Source organism: Aquarana catesbeiana, linkage group LG09 (genome assembly GCF_042186555.1).
Source record: "Aquarana catesbeiana isolate 2022-GZ linkage group LG09, ASM4218655v1, whole genome shotgun sequence".
Lineage (NCBI taxonomy): Eukaryota > Metazoa > Chordata > Amphibia > Anura > Ranidae > Aquarana > Aquarana catesbeiana.
The window spans coordinates 205,963,088-205,979,755 of NC_133332.1; the positions used below are offsets into that span (position 1 = coordinate 205,963,088).

General features: G+C 45.7%; 1 long non-coding RNA gene across 1 annotated transcript in view; it reads right to left on the reverse strand.

Annotated features, from left to right (window-relative positions):
- The window catches only part of LOC141108218 (uncharacterized), a 753,340-nt gene that overhangs the window by 483,021 nt on the left and 253,651 nt on the right, over positions 1-16,668 (reverse strand). The window contains exon 3 of the long non-coding RNA XR_012236027.1: positions 3,668-3,735. This is a non-coding gene — a long non-coding RNA (uncharacterized lncRNA). The remainder of the gene's footprint in view (positions 1-3,667; positions 3,736-16,668) is intronic.

The window sequence follows — 16,668 nt, forward strand, 5'->3', positions numbered from 1 at the left end:
TATCTCTCAGAAACTTTATTAAAACTGGATTACCTTCAAGCAGTAATATGCAGTCAGTGAATCACTATGCCAGCAACTCGTGCAGACATTACAAGTACTTAAAGGAGATTTTTCTGCTTGTATTGTAGCTCATCATCTTTATTTAATAACAACACAAAGAACAACAGTGCACATTAATCCACAACAGCCAGTCAGATTTTAAAAGCTTAGGCAGCCCATACATTGATCATGTTTTTCCCGTTCAATCAGGGGGTGAATTAAAAAAATGATCAATATCCCCCATCCACACAGTCAATGCTGATGGGGAAAATCACTTCCACTGTGGTATTGTATTCTGACAGCAGGGAGGCTTCCCCACCATCAGAATACAATGATCAGTGTTACCGGCTATAGCAAACTGCACTGATTGTTTGAGAAAAGCCCAACAAGCTGGTTTTACACAAAAGTCAATCAATATATCAACTTGTGTACAACTAGCCTGCCCATACATGGATCAAAAATTTGGCCAGTCCCTGCTGAAACTGCTGAATTTCGATCCATGTATGGCTTTAGAGACTAACAAAAAATAATTTCTGGCTGTTCTTTGTATTGTACTACTGAGGGAGCTTAAACGAATGTCTAAACAAAACATACAAAGACCTACAAGGCCCATTCCCACAAAATTGCGACAAAGCAATTCATTAGCATGCATTAAAGGCGTGCTGCATTAAGGCCACCAATTCATTTTTGAATGGGCTGGCAATGCACCTTAAGAGCTCATTCACATGGCCAATCCCAGCCATATACTACACAAATTGGCATATTTCTGCAGTGGGTACATCCACTTACCTTCTGCTATTCAGCTGTACAAATCAATGACAGACCGAGAGGCTCCACTGCTCCTTGCAGGTAATCACCCATGAAGCGATTACCTGCAGTTAGAGTAGATGAGTGGCCCTGGAAACAAACTCATCTGTCCCTAACTGCATGTCATCACTTCTTGAGCTGCAGACAGGCATGGACAGAGTCAGCTTGTCAATGATTTGTAATCAGAAACATCTGACCCTACCCACCACAGAAATACATTGATCTGGTCAAAGAATGAGCCCTAAAGCATAAAATTGACAGGCACATGCATTGTGGTGCATTACAGCACTGGTGCATTGCCTAATACTGTAGTAAATGTCATGGGCACGCTGGGCAGTTGCCTGGGGGCCTCACTTGCCTGGGGGGCCCCACCTGCCCAGCGTCCCCAAAAAGCTCCGGGTCTAGTATTTCTCATGCCCCTAGTGTAAACATCCAGTGATTGGTGGGCAAGCCGGGGCATGTGGCCGCAGTGAGAGTGGAGCTGTCAAATCTAAGCACTGATGTCACCGATATCAGTGCTTAGATTTTACAGCTCCAAACTTCTGTCCAGACACTGGTTACCAGGACCGCCGGTGTCCTTGCAAATGATGATGCGCTTTGCGGGTGCGCACTGTGGAGGAAGCTACCTCTGATAAGAGTGGCTCTCTCTCCCAGCTCCACCCCCAAGTTGCAAATGTAAGGTAAGAGTGTTGCTGGGACAAAGGCTAGACAGGTTCCGTGGAGGCAGTTTACATGTGAGAAGAAGGGGTGGGGGGGAGCCACATGGTAGCCAGTCTAGTCTAGAGCACATCGGGCTGAGCTTCCTATAACACCTCCAGTTCCTTCGGCAGCACAAGTGATTGTAGAGCCCTTTAGAGCTGTCCTGTGATTTCACTCACTGAGCTCTCCTCCTGGCTCCTGCTGGCTGCATTCACTAAAGAAAGAAATTCGTCCCCTCAATCTCGGCTCAGCCACGCCCCCTCCCCCACATGTAGCAGAGAATGCCAGGGGCGAGGGGTCTACACAGAAGTTCAGCAAGTCAGTTTACTGTGCTGTATGTGTGTGTATGAGTGTGTATGGATTTGTATGTGTCTGCATGTGAGTGTGTGTATGAGTGTGTATATGATGTGCTGTGTCCCACAATGAAGCCTGTTGATTTACTCGCTGCTTTTTCCATAAGTCTAATCTATGTTTGCATTCCTAGTCTGCATATACTGTGCCCTGCAGAGAAGTTATGTTAATTCTTCACTTGCTGCCACTTACCTGCTCTGTGGCCACTACCTTCTATTTAATTCCTAGCCTGCTCATACTTAAGCATAGTGAGGAGTGACTGTATGTAGACAATTTTTGAGCATAAGTTTTTTTATTTTACCAGCCTATTCACCAATGGTCACGTGTACTTTTTGAACAATTAATTTAGGTAGGCACAATCACTATCTATTGAAGTACAGTATACATAGGCATGCCATTAATTTTTCTTCTTGCAGCTGGTGCTCTGGGTGCTTTTCTTTGATTTATGTGACCCTCCCTGTGTACCCGGTATGTCTCTGTGTAGGGGTGCTGCAGCAGAAAATGCATAATTTAAGCCTTCGTTGGCTGTTACAGGTCTGAGACATTGGGCTGGTTCACTGTGCCATTGGCAAACCTTTATCTGCAGCATCTCTCTGAGGACATTGTTCAGGTGGCCCTCATACTCAGTCCCCTATGCAATATTCCATCTTATGGCTGCGCTATTCAATGTATGTGTGGACTGTATGTATGAGAGCATGGTGCCTGGACACAATTTTTGGTTTTCATAGACGTTGTCTTTTACTGGTGACAGAAGGTGGTTTCTGTGTTTTTTGCACTTTATTTTATATATTTTTTTGTAGTAATAACGGATTTTTTGTAGTTAATTTGTGTATATGGTATTTTTCTTATTCAGACTGGTCACTGTTGCTCAGTGGCTCGAGATTGTGGTCCTATGTGCATTCTTCTCCCCATTTTTCTCTCCATCTGTCAAGCCAGCTCCGTGATACACAGGAGGAGATGCCCGCTGTGTGTGAGTTACCAGGGGATGGTTAGTCTGTATTAATTGGCACAGTGATGCTGCATTCATGGGCACAGTGAGGGTGCAATTGTGGGCATAGTGAGACTGCATTCATGGGCACAGTGAGGCTGTAATGGTGGGCACAGTGAGGGTGCAATGGTGGGCACAGTGAAGCTGCAATGGTGGGCACAGTGAGGCTGCATTCACGGGCACAATGAGGCTGCAATGGTGGGCACAGTGAGACTGCATTCATGGGCACAGTGTGGCTGCAATGGTGGGCACAGTGAGGTTGCATTCACGGGCACAGTGAGGATGCAATGGTGGGCACAGTGAGGCTGCATTCACGGGCACAGTGAAGCTGCAATGGTGGGCACAGTGAGACTGCATTCATGAGCACAGTGAGGCTGCAATGGTGGGCACAGTGAGGCTGCAATGGTGGGCACAGTGAGGCTGCATTCACAGGCACAGTGAGACTGCAATGGTGGGCACAGTGAGGCTACATTCATGGGCACAGTGAGGCTGCAATAGTGGGTACAGTAAGGCTGCATTTGATGGGCACAGTGAGGCTGCATTTGATGGGCACAGTGAGGCTGCATTCACAGGCACAGTAAAGCTGCATTTGATGGGCAATCGTGCGTGATTGTGTAGACAGGGCCCCAGTGCACTGTATTGCCCGGGGGCCTATAATGCTCTTAAGGTGGCACTGGTGCTGTAGTAAGATCAGAATCCATGCATCCTGTTTATTCTGAACTCACTTTACCAAACTCTTTTAATCATTGGCATTTTGGATATATTGAATAACAAAGCGCTTACCTCCAGGCTATGATATATACCATTCCCTCTGATTTAACAGCTGCATTGTGGGAATTTTCTGAGGCTCTCTGGAAAGTTAAATAAACATACAAGCCACATAAGTGTGTAGATATACAATGAAAGTAAACCTGTAGTGGAAGCAAAGTATAGAAGATGAAAATATAAGTGAACAACAGACAAATGTTTTTGCATGCAGCTTTAAAGTGTATGTAAGCACTAACAATGAACTTATATGGTCCCTTTTGGTCTGCCTAATATTCCATTAAATTGTATCTATGGTCATAATGTAAAATCATACACAGTATCAATCCCCACATGGTATTTCAGTTATTTCCAGCCTACTCCTAATAATCTTAAAGTTTACAGACCTAATTAAATGAAGAATTCCACACATTTACTTCCTTGAATTCTGTGACACATATTCACTATGCCCTGTGAGTTTGATATGGTAGACCACACATGCACAATAGTGGAGGGAGAAGGGTCTAGCATTTCTATTGCAGGTTTGCTTATGCACTTTGACCCCGGGTCACATGTGTGGTGCAAACACTGTTCACCTATGTATGGGTTCACCTTTGAATGTGAGCACGGGGGATAGAGGGTGGGTTGTGGGGTTAGGGGTGCTTTAAGTTTTTTTTAGCAACTTTATTGCTATCACAAGGGATGAACAACATCCCTTGTGATAGCATGGGCAGTGACAGGTATTTATTGAGCCATCTGTGGTCTATTAGACCCCAGATCTTTCCTCTGCCCTTAAAAGCATATGATATCAGGCTGGACGTGACTAATAGAAGGACCATAGAGTGGATTTGAGACATTCCGGTGCTCAGTCAACTCTATGGCAAGCCAGTGGGATGAGAAAGCCCAGGAAGGCAGTGGGAGGGGGCCCTGCTGTATCTAAAGACAGACTTTCATTTATACCGCATACTGTTTTCTTAAGAGCAAAACACCTATAGGAAGCCTTTTGTATCCTATTATTAGCCTTGTTATTCTGTACTGATTGAATGCCTGGTTATGCTACCCTATATTGTTTTACAACATTATATGCTACACAGAGGATGACCAGGGATGTAAGTTTCTCTAACCTGTAGCTGTATCCCACCCCCACAAACGGAATAATCCCACACCTCTGACAGGCTTGGGATGTTTTGTGCATTGCTCTGTCGTTTTCCTTCGGTAATGACTTATTTTTCTCTTGTCATATTTTCTTCTTTTATTGTCTGGGTTTTTTTGTCGACCTTTTCTGTCCTTTATCCTCTCCTCCTCTTTCTATTTAACCACTCTCTTTATTTCTTCTTTCTCCTCCTCTCCTGCTCTCTCGGCACCTCTTGTACCCCTTTGCTGGTTGGACATGGGGTCCATAAAATTGGTCTGCCTGAATACTAAGAAACTTAATATTCCAAAAAAGAAGTCTCAAGTTCTTAGAGAACTGTGGTACCAAAGATCCAAAATCACGCACCTACAAGAAACACACTTCTGTGTCATTAAACACCATATACTGGGAGATTACAGATTTTTGAGTTATTCCACAAATTCAAAATCTGGTGGAACATCTATTTTGTTGGTGTGCTCAGTTTAGGTACATTTTTGTAAAAGGTAAGTTAGCAAGGCAGACATTTACATTAGCTAATGTGTTTTTCCCTAAACAAAGCACAATTAACCTTCTTGGAGACCTGCCTGGTGGATATCTCTCACTTAGCAGAGTGTTGTGGTCTTAGGAGGGGATTTCAGTTTGGCTCTGGATCCTCTGCTCGAAGTGTCTAGAGCAGGGGTCCTCAAACTACGGCCCTCCAGTCATTCAGGAACTACAATTCCCATCAAGCCTAGTCATGTCTGTGAATGTCAGAGTTTTACAATGCCTCATGGGACTTGTAGTTCTGCAACAGCTGAAGGGCCGTAGTTTGAAGATCCCTGGTCTAGAGGTTCCTCTCAAAAAGTGCTTATTCCAAGCCAATTTGATTGATGCCTGACGTTTTCTGTATCACAATACCAAAGACTATACCTTCTACTCTACTGTTCAGTCATACTCCAGCATAGATTACTTTTTTGTTTCACATGCCCTACTCGATAGACTCGCCTCTTCCACGACTGACCAGATATTCCTTTCAGACCACACTCCAATCACTATCATGCTAGCTCTTTCTCCTATTACCACCCCATTCCATTGGAGTCTCAATGAAAGTCCACTACAGGATACTTGGATCAAGGTTGACCTCTTGCAGGAGATTAGCATGTTCTTTTCTGCCAATGACACCCCAAAAGTGAGGCCTTTTTCAATGTGGGGGAGCTCAAATTACACTGTGTTATGGTGTAAAAGAGGAAGTTAGGATCAATCAACATATATTGTTCTGTACAATATACTTGCAGAATGTTTAAAGAGATAAAAAGGGAAAATGTGCAGGTATTGCAGAGATGTACAGAATAAAGCAGTATTAAACCCAGCTAGGATCCTGGGTTTAAATCTCACCATGACTCCAGCTGCTGGAAGTTTTTATATTTTTCCAGGGCTTAAAATGTTAGTAAACCCAAAACCACAAATGTAACATATTGCAGCTTACCAATCATTAGATGTGGTGGGTGCATTTTTTATTTTTTAGGCATTTCCTCTCTGTTTTTACCTGATGATTTGGCCAGTAACACACCTCCTGTATTAGAGTGCCTCCATTCTGGATGAAGGAGCACAGGGGCACTTTTGGACAGCAGCATTGTCATTCTGGGGGAGGGGAGTGCTAGATGTGCTAATAGATTTAGATACACTAACAAATCCAGCTCACACTGCAGTTAAACAAACAGTTACAGCAATAGTTTTTCTTTTGGGATAAAGATTTTACATAAACAAATAAAAGCTGATCATTGTAAGCACCCCCATCTGTGCTATATGATTTATCTTAACACTAACTGCTACATCTAGAGGAGAGCCAGAGTTACTGACTGATCACTAGATGAAAGGAAAGGAAAGGAAGCTCAAACAAGAAAACAAATGCAACAATCACATCTAAGGACTGGTAATCTGTGATATAATAAATGTTTGCTTTTGGCTTTAATATCGCTTTAATGTTTTAGAGCCCAAGGAGCTCACCAACCCTCAACATATTCAGTATTTCCAACCCAATAACCAATAGGATTCCTGTAAACTAAGTCGATTACAGTACTTATGTCTGCTGGAGGCATATAGACACTCTTTTTAAAAAACAAACTTGATCTATAAACTCTCACAAATATTGTTATATAATTAGTTTAGATGCCTGTAAAGAAATGTGTGCTGAGCTAAATGTGTATGCTGCTTTGCTGACTGCTTTCTATAAAAAAGCTACCTGGTTATCATGCTAATTTGATAGCTTCAATTTCATCTGTAACTTGGAACAAATGTGTAACAATTTTATCTCAACTAAACTGTATATTTGTTCAAAGATTCAAAGTAATAAAGCCTCTGGATGAGCATGACCAAGCATTTACCTTTTCAAAAGGGGGACACCAATAACAGAACACCTATTTCCCCATGTATAGTTTTTTTTTTTACATTATAAGATTTTGATTAATGACATTAATAAAATTAGATGATATGTGCTTCTGATAACTTGTGCTAGCAATAGAATTCTGAACACTATTTTCTGAATAAGCAGTTTTCATTAATAAGAATGCCGCAAGCATGGGGCCAGCCTGGCATTTCCTGTAATTAAGGCTTTAGGCATATAGTAAATGTTGTAAAGGTGAAGTTATAATTGCAGAGGTTCAGTGAACAGATTTTCAATATGGTTTTCAGACATACTGAAGCAGGAAAGGGTGCTGCCATTCGTAAGATGTGTAAAAATCCATATTAACCTCAAAGAACACCACCAATCTCCAGCTTGAGACAGGAAAGCAAATATCAGTGCAGGGCAACCATCCCTACAAGGCAACCAATATTTAGTGGCACTTTCAAGTCAGGGCAATAAAAAACAATTTTACAAACTGCATTCATTACGTGCTCCTGAAAGTCTCTTGAACTATACAGTGTGCCTAATGCCGTGTACACACGAGCGGACTTTCCGGCATACTTGGTCCGGCGGACCAGAGTCCACCGCACAATCCGATCGTGTGTAGGCTCCCGCTGACTTTTTTTCCCCAAAAGTCCACCGGACCTAGATTTGAAGCATGTTTCAAATCTTTCCGTCGCAAGTCAGCCGGACTCAGTTCCTGACGGAAAGCCCGTTCATCTGTATGCTGGTCCGACGGACCAGATACGACGCAAGGGCAGGGTACTGCATCTCACGCTCGCTGCAATAGGAAAAACAAATTTTCCTATTGCGGCAAGCGGGGGGCATACCAAGCCCTTAGGTCTGGTATGGATTTTAAGGGAAACCCCCTACGCCGGCGTGGGGTCCCCCCAAAAATCCATACCAGACCCCGATCCGAGCACACAGCCAGCCGGTCAGGAAAGGGGGTGGGGACGAGTGAGCGCCCCCCCCTCCTGAACCGTAACAGGCCACATGCCCTCAACATGGGGGGGTGAGTGCTTTGGGGGAGGGGGCGCCCTGCGGGGCCCACCCACCACAAAGCACCTTGTCCCCATGTTGATGAGGACAAGGGCCTCTTCCCGACAACCCTGGCCGTTGGTTGTCGGGGTCTGCGGGCGGGGTGCTTATCGGAATCCAGGAGCCCCCTATAATAAGAGGAGATAATAAGAAGAGAAGAAGCCAAGAAGCCCAGAAGCGCAGAATCCCAGAGTCTGCCGGAAAGTCGGGGGGGGGGCGCCCCGACTATTAAAACAGTATCATTTATTGCACAAGATTAAAAACACTTACAAGATATAAGTGGGAGTAATGCTCGTCATAAGTATGTAGTCCAGGCAGTTCTACTGCATCCCACAGGCTCCTCACACGATCCGGGTAGCTGGGAAAGGTTCTGGTGTGATGTTGTGCTGAATAGCTGTACATTCAGGAAAACCAGGAGGTAGTCAGCTCCATGCTGTCCAGCTTGAACCAGAAGAGGAAATGATGTCACCAGCAGGGGGTGGGAGGAAGGGGAAGGGGTCAGGACTGTCTCTGTTGAATGAAAGGCTACGCGCTTGGAGCTCACAGCTCCTTCTACTGGCCTGTTGTTCTCTGGAGGAGAGCATCATCAAATACACCCTCCTGGGCATGACGTCCGCAGCCGTAGAACTACATACGGTCAGCGGACCAAAGGAAGTGGGATGAAGGAATATTAGATTATAAATATATATTTATATAAATACATTTCTTGTATATGTTTCTTTTATATGTTTTGCCTCCTGGATCACCAGATACCCAATTTACCTCCACTCGAACATCTAACAATTGGTACACTGCAATATATTACATTTATGGTTGTGGGTTTAATACCGCTTTAAGCACCCAAAGAATACTGTATGTAAACTTTCAGCAGCTGGAGACCTGGTGGGATTTAAACCAGGATCCCAGCTCTGCATATAAAGGAGTCAATTCACTAAGCGTTAAATAATGGCTCATAAAATGCAGTAACAATTGTGCAAGTGTTCAAGTCATTAAGAATTTTTTTGTTAAATACCAAATGCGGCATTTGTTCGATTCAGTGGTAATTACCACATTAGTTGATGCGGTAATTTACCGCATTGAGCTGGTTGCCAAGAAACGGGCCGGAAAGCTAGCCGCCGAGTCCTTATCAACGGATGACTCACTCATCAGGTGTCTGACAGCTGAAAGTAAAAAAAAAAAAAGTCAACAATTAAAAAATGATGAAAAAAAACAGCATCCCCCCCTCCACCCCAATGCATACCAGGCCAAAATGTAAAAAAGTTAAAAAATGATGCGGGGTCCCCCCCCCCCAAAATCCATACCAGACCCTTGTCCGAGCATGCAGCCCAGCAGGTCAGGTAAAGGGGGGGGGGATGAGCGAGCACCCCCCCTCCTGAACATACCAGACCACATGCCCTCAACATGGGGCAGTGGGTGATTTTGGGCAGGGGGGCCTTCAAGACGGCAGGAGCGTCTGTGACAATGGATTTACATCGGGGGACACTATTTTTTAATAAATGAATTGTCAAATACTGTGTGTGTTCATTTTTATTACTTTGTGACACTTTTTTGGTGAATGGGCAGGGGTACATACTCATTCACATAGGGGGGCCAAGATCTGGGGGCCCCCTTCTTAAAGGGGGCTTCCAGATTCCAATAAGTCCCTCACCTGCAGACCCCCACAGCCACGGTCGTGGGGATGAGACCCTTGTCCCCATCAATATGGGGACAAGGTGCTTTGGGGTGGGGTTGAGGGCATGTGGCCTGGTATGGTTTGGGGGGGGGGGGCGCTTGCTAATCCCCCCGCCGACCTGCCAGACTTTAAACTTTGGTGTGGGGTTCCCCTTAAAATCCATACCAGAGAGGTGCGCATGCACGGGACTCCCGGGAGGACGCCGTAGCCAAGAACTCCTTACCACTCCGGCCCTTCTCAGCCCCCAAGCTGTCAGAACAAGCAGCACCCACCTCACGGAAGATCCAGGGCACTGACCAGTATGCCAGGCGACCCTCCCAAAAAGTACATTAGCCGCCAGCTGGACTTTGGCCTGGCAGCCCCTGCACCGTCCAAGATGGCGGCCGCTGCACACACACAAGGAGGCCTGGAGGATCAGGACACACCAGCAGCCTCTCCCCTTGCTGGCAACACCGTGAGTAACAATAACCCTCATGGGATCTCCCCAGCTTCCATTGAATCCCTGCTGAGCAGGACAATGGGGGATCTCCTCCACACTCCCATGATGAACTCCCCCCTAGGCCTTGCAGGCTCCCAGCAGACTTCCCCCATGCTGCCTGTCTATCCCCCTGACATGACTCAGCTGCTTCATAGCTTTTCTGAAATGCTGGCTGCAGGCCTTGCCCAAAATGCCATGCAGATTACAGCTACCATTAAGGCTGACTTGCAGAGCCTAGGAGCTCGCATGGACGCCATTCAGCAGGTAACACAGCCACTCGCACCAACCAAAACACCACCTGTATCCAAACCCTACAAGATCAACTTGAAGCCAAATTAGATGACTTAAAAAATAGGAGCAGGCAATACAATTTTCATATAAGAGGGATCCCTGAGTCGGTCACAGATATATCGGGCACTGTTTTTCATCAAAGATATTATACCTGACATCCAGGGCCACAGACTCGAGCTGGACAGGGCACACAGAGCCCTACAACCCCCTGCCAGGATGGGCTCCCGAGGGATGTTGTGGTCAAACCCCACTATTGTGGAGTGAAAGAAGACATAATGAGAAGAACTCACAATCTGGACAACCTCTCCTTCCAGGGGAAGAAAATTCAAATTTTTGTGGATATCTCCCCCACCACAATCCAAAAGCAGAGATCCCTCAAACCTCTCCTTAAAATACTGGCTGAGAAATCCATCAAATATCGCTGGTCATTCCCTTTCCATCTCCAGTTTCAATTCAGAGACAAATCATACGGATTTACCAACTTTCAAGACGGCGAACGCTTGTTGTTACAACTAGGATTTATCTCCCAAGAGTTACCACTTCAACAACCAGCAACCAAGCCAAGCTCCTCCAAGTGACCCCCTCCGAGCAGCCTGCTGACCCCGCTGTGGAACAAGCAGCTATCAAAGAGACACTGAGACTCTCACCCCCCAAGATGAGCAGCTCTCTCTTGTATCCCTAACGGAATGTTTTACCCCTTCTTGTTGGGCCGGATGACTGCCCCAGTCGTTTGTGTAGTGGACTGCTCTACCAGTAACCAGTAACCAAATGAGTATTTGGTTACTGGTTTGCCTCAATGGACCTATGGTCCCATTGTGTTAGGTCCCATTAGCCCTCTTAATGGCTAATTGGGATACCTTCCCTTACTTCAGTCTCCTACCCTGGCAGGCCCATTACCCACCCACCAGTGACTGTTTGCATAAAGTTATGCTCCTACTAGTTATGCTCTCTCAGATGTATTTTTGCTACCTCCCTCTCCCCCTCAACCCTCCCTTCCAGAGATCCCCATAACCTACCATTAATGTGTGGTTTAATTTACTGTTGTTTCTTGTTGTTCTGAACCGGTTTACTCCTCATTACTCCCCACAACACTATCCTCCCCTACAGGGGGACCTAACGGCCGGAGCGGTCCAACAGGCCACTCCATCTGTTGTGATGTATAGGAGTTCTCCTCCTCTGATGACACCAGGAAAGCAACCTCTACCAGGGTTGCTTCTTCACCGATCCCACCCATATCAGGGGGCTCGGACTAGGACTTGGCTTGCCAGTCCGGTTGCTACATTAATAGACGCTGTACTCTTCTGAACTCATTAGTTCTCTACTTATCTTCTCGTTCCTCTTTTTTATCCCCTTATGCCTTGTCTCCCCTTCTCTAACCTTTTCAACTACACCCTACAGGAACCTTCGCGGAGATTACTCTCCGATTCATCATCAGGACATCCAACCACTCCCAGGGTCTTGAGGGACGATCTCCAATCTCCAGAGGCAGAGGTAAGCTCCCCTCACATGTATTCGCTACCCCCTCTAAATGCTCATGGCTGACTTGAATCCCCACCACAGGTCTCTCAGGCTTGCATCGCATAACACACAGGGACTTAACTCACAATCCAAACACCGGAAGGCCTTTCAAAGCTACCACGCTAGAGGTCTTGATATTGTCTTATTACAGGAGACCCATTTTCCCACCAGTTACACCCCATACTTTCTTCACCGTAATTTCCCCACCTTCTATTTGGCAAATGCAGACTTCAAAAAAGTGGGGTTGCCATCCTTTTAGCTAAATGGATCCCATTCGCACACACACAGTTAGGGACTCAGACGGCAGATATATCCTGACCAAAGGGCTCATTGAAGGGGTGATGTATTCCGTCATCTCATGCTATGCCCCTAACCAAGGCCAGGCGCACTTCTCCTCCATGTTGTCATCCCTCTCCTCCCTACTGGAAGGCAGAGTAATTATAGGCGGGGACTCCAACATCACATTTGATAACCTGCTAGACAAGTCAACACATGACAGACCACATCTCAAAAAACCACCTAAACAGAGTCTCCGTATAGCCTGTCTACTTCATGACCTGGGTTTGATTGACACTTGGAGGGAATTGAACCCCACAGCTAAAGACTATCAACATTACTCTGCCCCACACAGGACTTACACCAGAATTGACCACATCTTTATCCCCAACTCAGAGATTCACACAGCCTCACACGCTTCCATTTACAAGGTACCCTGGTCGGACCTTCAGCTCTCTATCCGCTCCAGCCCCCCCCCCACAGTGGCACCTTAACGAATCCCTCCTATCCAACCCAGTTCACTGTACTATGCCTGAAAGGGATATTTGGGAATTTTTCCTCATTAACGATACTGGGGACACGACCCCGAGCTCCCTATGGGGGGCCCATGAAGCTGTCCTAAGGGGAAAAATGATCCAGCTGACGACCAAACTAAAAAAAGAAAAGAAAGCAAATGTAAAGAAACTAGAAACAGACTTCAAATCCCTCAGTACATCCCATAAGAGTAATCCTACTCTCGATACCCTAACCAAACTAGAATCTGCTAGAGTAGCCCTGAATCTGGCCCTGACCTCCAATGCGGACAAACATGTTAGCTGGGTGAGTGACAGATTCTATCTGCAGGCTGACAAAATCGGCCTGCACTTAGCGGCTAAACTCTCCCCCAAAATAAAAACTTTCTTCCTCCCCAAAGTCAAATCTCTGTCAGGTACCCTGACCCAGAACCCAAAAAGAATTCTAGAAACTTTTCACTCCTTCTACTCCAAACTTTACTCCGCACATGACCCGAATAATCCTAACTCTATTAACTTATTCGTAAAGGACATAACCCTCCCCAAACTCTCGGATTCTCACCCCTCTATTCTGGAATCACCCTTCCAGGAAAATGAAGTCCGAGAGGTCATTAATAATCTCAAGAAAGGCTCAGCCCCAGGCCCTGATGGCTTTTCTGCTCATTATTACAATACGTTTTCCGAGGTCCTCTCTCCTCGTCTTGTCCGTCTCTACAACTCCCTGCATGAGGGCTCCCTCCTGGAACCAGCAGCCAACCTAGCTTATACCACCGTTATTCCCAAACAGGGTAAAGACCCCAGTGAAGTGGGGAACTATAGACCAATCTCATTAATCAATAACGATTTAAAGATAATGATGAAAATCTTAGCTAACAGACTGGCTTCCTTCATCGATACCTATATCCATAAGGATCAGGTGGGATTTATCCCCGGGAGGTGGGGGCTGGACCAGATTGGGAGAGCGGTGGACCTAATTTCCCTCATGCAATCCTCTTGGGATGGAGGCCCTACCTCTTCACCATCCTACAAAAATGGGGTTTCAGCCCGGAATTTATTAGAACCCTGGAAGCCCTTTACTCTTCCCCTAAAGCCCAAATCAAACTACAAGGACCTCTCGGACCAATTCCCCATCCTGAAAGGTACCAGGCAAGGATGCCCCCTTTCCCTCATCCTTTTTGCCATTGCAATAGAAACTTTGGCATTAGCTATTAGACAACACCATGACATACATGGGGTAAAATGTCAATTGACCCACAACTATGCCTTATTCGATGACGATATTCTTCTTTTTGTTACTTCCCCTCTCATCTCCACCCCCAGTATTCTCAGACTCCTAAAAACATTTGGATCAGTTTCAGGCATGCAATTCAACATGACCAGATCAACAGCCCTTAACATCTCCACCCCCTAAGACCTAGTGGATAGATTTAAAAAACACTTCCCCTTCTCCTGGAGCCCTTCCTCTCTCCCCTACCTGGGCGTTCATCTCACTTCTAAAATTGAACTATTACACTAATGCAATTAACCCCCTATTATCAAGAGACCTATCTCAATGGTCCCTCTATAAAATGTCCTGGCTGGGGAGACTGAATGTGGTCAAGATGACCTTGCTACCCAGAATTTTGTACCTTTTCTGCTCCCTCCCCATACCCATAACAAAGCGTTACCTAGATAAGCTGCAGTCAGCAATTATACGCTTCATCTGGGGCAGTAAGGGACATTGTCTATCCAAGACTGTACTATTTAGATCCAGGAAAAAAGGGGGACTAGGACTACCTAATTTATGGCTGCCCAACTCTGCCAATTTTCTATCATTTACTCCAAAGGCCCAAAACCAGACTGGGTCGACATAGAAAGACAGGCAACCCCCAACCATACCCTAGACTTCCCAATCTGGAGCCCACAGAAAGATTGGCCCCCAATTCTATCCCCCACACTCTCACACTCCATGACCCTTTGTGATTCTCTACATAAACGGCACTCACTGACATCGGCCTGGTGCCCTCTAGCACATATTTTTCATAATCCCCAGTTCTCCCCAGGTCTCAATATCAAGGCCTTCAGGTGGTGGTTAGACAAAGGCCTCTACAGAACAGCGCAATATTTAAATGGTAATGGTCCCATCACACTCACCTATTGCATCTCTAAATTGGACATGCCACCTTCGGAATCATTCCGATACAACCACTTGTTACACTTCTTGTGCCAGGTGTGGAAAAGTTCTGAGAACCCACTTTCTGTAACTCAATATGAGCTTTGGTGTTCCTCAGCTATGAGCGTGAGAGGGAGAATCTCCTTAATTTACTCAGCCTTAGCCGAACCCTTAGAGAAAGCGACCTACATGCTAAAATGGGAGTGAGATCTACAGATTGAGTGGGACCTGGATACATGGCACACGAATTTCGCCCGCTCCTACAGAGGAATCCTTAATAACTCCCTTGTGGAGGCGGACCTCAACGTCATCTCCCACTGGTACCCACCCGTCCCTACCCGTCTCACCAAATTTTACCCTCGGTCCTCTCTACATTGCTTTAGAGGATGTGGCCACTCTCCTGCACACCTTATGGGAATGCCCCAGAATTAGAGGGTACTGGAACAGAATCTTTAATCTCATCCGCTAATCCACTGGATATGCGGTTAAACAGGACCCCACAATAGCACTCCTCAATAGTTGAATCCCCGATGTACCCAAATTGACCCAATCCCAATCCACTTTATTCTCCTGGGGGCCAAGATTACAATAGCCCGTGCATGGAAGTTCCCCTCGGTCTCCTTTCACCTGACCAAACAAAAGATTTCCTGGATAACGTCTCAGGAGAAAATTTCCAACACCATACTGTACTAGACACGTCAGAGAAATTTAAACTCACTTGGGAACCCTGGGCTAAATACATAAGGGTCTCTCTACTTCCCTAAGGAACAGACGCCTCCTTAAGTCTGAGCAAGCCATATTGCTGGCCCATATCCTCTACCCTCCGCAAAGGTTCCTTTCTACTCCTTTTTCCTCTCCCACTCCTCTTCCTTCACACTCACTTTCTATCCCCTACTCTTCCTCTTCCCTCAACTTTCTTTCCCCTTCTACTTTATGATCAACCTCAGGTTGTATAAGCCTATTACACGTTCTGGAGTTTCCTAATACTCCAGAAAGGTCTATCAGTTAAATGTGCTGACTCATTTGAAAAAAGGGGGGACTCTCTTGTACCCTCCCTTATGATCTCCATTTGACCACCTTAGTGTTATCAACAGGTTTACCTAATTGACATGGCTCCCATCGGGTTCTATGCCTCGGTTAGGAGAGCGGCCTAGTCCTCTCCCTGTTGTTTCTGGTCAAACCCCCCAGTTACCCCTAGCACAGCAGGCTCCCATTTGGGGTGCGTGGGGTGAAAGGGGGGGGCGTAAGCAGAGTCATTTAGAATTGTTTTTCCTATCACCCCCTGTTCATTCCTTTGTTTTGATTTTTCTATGTTTCTGATGGAGACTACCCTTATATTGTACCTGCTTATCACATTTCTATCCATTCTTGTACAATTGTTATTTTTTTTGAATAAACATTTTAAAACGGGAAAAAAAAAATCCATACCAGACCCGAAGGGCCTGGTATGCATGAAAGGGGGGGGGGGGGGGGGAGTGATAGGGGCATGCTGTTTTTTTTCAAAATCTTTTCCTGTCTGCTTTTTTTTTACATTCAGATGTGAGCCCACTGACAGCTGATGAGTTCAGATCAGATGTTAAGGATGCGG